The sequence below is a fragment of the Amphimedon queenslandica genome, unplaced genomic scaffold (assembly GCF_000090795.2).
Source record: "Amphimedon queenslandica unplaced genomic scaffold, v1.1 AMPQUscaffold_12880, whole genome shotgun sequence".
In the NCBI taxonomy this organism is placed as follows: domain Eukaryota; kingdom Metazoa; phylum Porifera; class Demospongiae; order Haplosclerida; family Niphatidae; genus Amphimedon; species Amphimedon queenslandica.
In genome coordinates, this window is record NW_003546884.1 from 1 (window position 1) to 4488 (window position 4488).

Consider the following 4488-nt stretch of genomic DNA (forward strand, 5'->3'; position numbering starts at 1 on the left):
AGGCATCTTTCGCTATCCTTTGGATAATTGTGTTCAATTGTATCTAACTTTGGATTCAGCAGGCCAAAGGACAATCCAAGATTTGACCACTTGTTGCTAGGAAAGTACCCATCATCCAATACATCTAATACTTCTCGCAAATCACTAATTGCCAAGATATCTGAGGGAAGAGTAAAAATAATGCAAGCAATAAGGAACTACTCAGTACATGTCCAAGCAAACTAGTCACTTTAATGACAACACTTACTTGCTTTATCTGTTGTAGTTGAATTAAAACTAACTATACCAGTGAATAAAAACCCAACAAGCATCAATAAAATAATCAAAGAAAAAAGACCAACCCCAGAAAAAAGATCTAGATAAAAAGAGAAAAGATATTTTACTGTACATGTAACATATTTTCAAACTATTTACATTTTAAAAAGGACGGCTTATTTTTAAATTCTCCTTTAAACCACACTGATTCTCTTTGAGTGAGGGAACGAGTACTTCTAACTTTGTCACAATGAACAGGATCAGAGCAGGTTTGCTTCTCAGCATCAGCTTTAATGTAATGAACCTCATTGGAACTGGAATACTTGCACTCACAGACATAGCAAACATCTCTTGATGACTGAGCAATCTGATGCCCATGATAACCATAAAGGGTGTCTTCTACTTGTTGACAACATTTCTTTATCAGTTTTAATATTTCTTGACAAACTGTTTTGAAAGGATCAGAATGACTACTCTCAAAAACATATCGCAACACATCAACTTGAATAACTTCATTAATATCAGTGAGAACAAAATCATCTGAAGGATAACCATAAGAGAAGCAGACACGATTACGATAGACAGGTACTGCATTATCATCATCAAAATTAAGCTTAACATTGGCATTAGTAGCCACAGCAGTTGCTAAACGAGTGAAGAAGCCAGGAGGTACATACCCAGTGGAGAATGTAATGTGTACAGGTGAGGCTCTTAGCTCATAACCAGGTCGTACTTCATTAGGATAACCTGCATATCCTGGTAGCACTGCTGGAAGAAAATATTGCTTAGCATCATCAGCCTCAATTTGAACTTGAGCTGCCAAACGAAAATGAACTAAAAGTTCAATTATTTCTTCTGGATCAATACCACTTGACTGCCATACCATTTTATAGAGTTGTTTAACAAGAATACCTTTACTTCGAAACAACAACCAATTTTTTCCTCCACTCCATCCTTTCTCTAGTGGGAACACCTTCCCAATGGTATCAACAAACCATTTTGGACTAAGAATGACTTTATTATTCAGTCCTTCTATTTGAGGATAGTAAAGCACAGCTCCCAGCTCATGGTAGAATTTCAATACTTCAGGAACATCATCTGCTGGTATATGACATGCCACTCCAATGGCAATGGCATCAGGTATACTAATGACATTCTGCTCCAGCTCTTGAAGAGCTTTACGAAACAGAACCCAATTGACAGGGGTTGGAACAACCAATGATTTGATAAAACTATCAATAGCTTTACGTAATTCTGTAATGCTGGGATCTTCTTCTTCTCCTTTGCCTGAGGTCGTATTATCAATGATTAGGACATCTTTGATAAGATCTGAGAATTCTTTTTCCTGATACAGGAACTGCATTTGCTTTTTTATTTCTTTCTTGCTTTCTTCCTCTAGCTTGTCACCACGAGTGCCAATACAGTAGAGACTAGGAGAAGAAGTACCATCTTTGTTGTGCTTCATGAGGTGACTGTGTATTGTGGATATCCATTTGGCCATTAGATCACTCGTGCTTTCATTCAATATCTCACCAAACAGCACTTTACCATCAGGAGTATTCTGACGTGACTGCCATCTTTCCTTGAAATTCTTTGAAGCATCAAACAGGAGGAGAAACATTGTACGAGGAGTGAGGAAGGCTGGGAGAATCTCAAGGAACACTGGCTGACCGCCACAATCCCATATATGAAGAAATGGCTAAAAATTGACAAAACTATGTTATAAAGCTATTAAAGTATGACTAACTTGAACAGTTGATTGTGTTGTAAGAGGTGGTTTACTACTAGGTGTAGTTCTTCTTAGTATTGATCGGATAAAACTACTCTCTATACCCAAAATGGAAGTTATAGAACTTGTAGAAACAGAGTCTCCTTGAGAATATGGTGCACTCAATATAGATCTGCGGTGTGAGTTAAACAAATGTTCAAGTTCCTCGATTTCATCTTCTTCTGTGGCTTCTCTCCATTTCTTTCCTGTCATTGTTTGCCATTCGTATCCAAATGGTCGTATAAACGATACATCAGATACAATGGTGCTTGTAGTACGACATTTGAAAGGTTCTTCCATTAATGAACGCTTGAGAGAAGTCTTGCCAGTACCAGCTGATCCCAGTAACATAAGACGAGCATATGCTACATCAGCACTTCCTTGTTCTTTGAGAGCTCTCTCATAGGCACCTAAGTATGATAAATATCAATGGGTACTCACAATATGCATGTAAAGTAAATCCTCCACAGAATTTACATGAGTATACTAAGTGATTATTGTTCACTTACTTATATCCTATAAATGTTAAGTGAAAATCCATTACATTAAAAATTTTTATTCCAAACTTACTTTTGGCTGAATAAAAACATTTCAACATAGAAGAAAAATAAAAATACACATGGACATGTAACATGACTTACAAACTGAAAGATCGTGAATAACACAGTTAGTAAGGTATCACAATGGTATCATAGAAAAAAATAAAATTATACATTCACATGAAACTTGACGTACTGACTGAAAGATTGTGAATAACATAGTTTAGTAAAGTACCACAATGGTATTATATAACAAAAGAATAAAGTTAGACATTCAAATGTGACATGACTTACAATCTGAAAGATTGTCAATAACAGAGTTTAGTAAAGCATCACAATGGTATCATAGAAGAAAAAATAAAATTACACATTCACACTAGCATGTGACATGACTTACTCTCTAAAGGTGAATAACACAGTTTCGTAAAGTATAACACAGTTTAGTAAAGTATCACAATGGTATCATAGAAGAAAAAAATATATCACTCACACTAGCATGTGACATGACTTACTTTCTAAAGGTGAATAACACAGTTTCGTAAAGTATAACAATGGTATTATTGAAGAAAAGAATAAAATTACACATTCACATGTGATGTGACTTACTGGCTGAAAGATTGTGAATAACACAGTAAAGTATCACAATGGTATCATTGAACAAAAAAAATAAAATTACACATTTACACGTGACAAGACTTACAATCTGAAAATTTGTGAATAACATAGATTAGTAAGTATCACAAATTATCATAGAAAAAATAAAAAATTACACATTCACATGTGATGTGACTTACTGACTGAAAGATTGCAAATAAAATAGTTTAGTAAAGTATCACAATGGTATCATAGAAGAAAATACTAAAATTATACATTCACATTTGATGTGACTTACTCCCTGAAAGATTGCAAATAAAATAGTTTAGTAAAGTATCACAATGGTATCATCATAGAAGAAAATACCAAAATTATATATTCACATTTGATGTGACTTACTCCCTGAAAGATTGTGAGTAACACAGTTCAGTAAAGTAGCACAATGGTATCATAGAAGAAAAGAATAAAATTATACATTCACATGTGACGTGACTTACAAGCTGAAAGATTGTGAATAGCACAGTTTAGTAAAGTATCACAATGGTATCATAGAAGAAAAAATAAAGCTACACATTCACATGTGACATGACTTACTCTCTAAAGGTGAATAACACAGTTTGCAATTTATAAAAATGGTATCATAAAATAAAAGAATAAAATTATACATTCACTTGTGATATGACTTACTTCCTGAAGAATTGTGAATAACACAGTTTAGTAAAATATTACAAGGTATTATAAAAATAAAAAATAAAACTACACATTCACTTGTGACATGACTTACTCTCTAAAGGTGAATAGCACAGTTTGCAATGTATAAAAATGGTATCATAAAATGAAAGAATAAAATTAGACATTCACACATGATATGACTTACAAGCTGAAAGATTGTGAATAACAGTTTAGTAAAGAATCACAATGGTATCATAGAAAAAAATAAAATTATACATTCACTTGTGATATGACTTACTTCCTGAAAGATTGTGAATAACACAGTTTAGTAACATATGACAATGGCATCATAAAAGAAACTAATAAAATTAAACACTCACATGTGACATGACTTACAAGCTGAAAGATTGTGAATAACACAGTTTAGTAAAGAATTACAATGGTATCATAGAAGAAAATAATAAATTAGACATTCACATGTGACATGACTTACTGGCTGAAGAATTGTGAATAACACAGTTTAGTAAAGTATCACAATGGTATCATAGAAAAAAAATAAAATTATACATTCACTTGTGATATGACTTACTTCCTGAAAGATTGTGAATAACACAGTTTAGTAACATATGACAATGGCATCATAAAAGAAACTAATAAAAT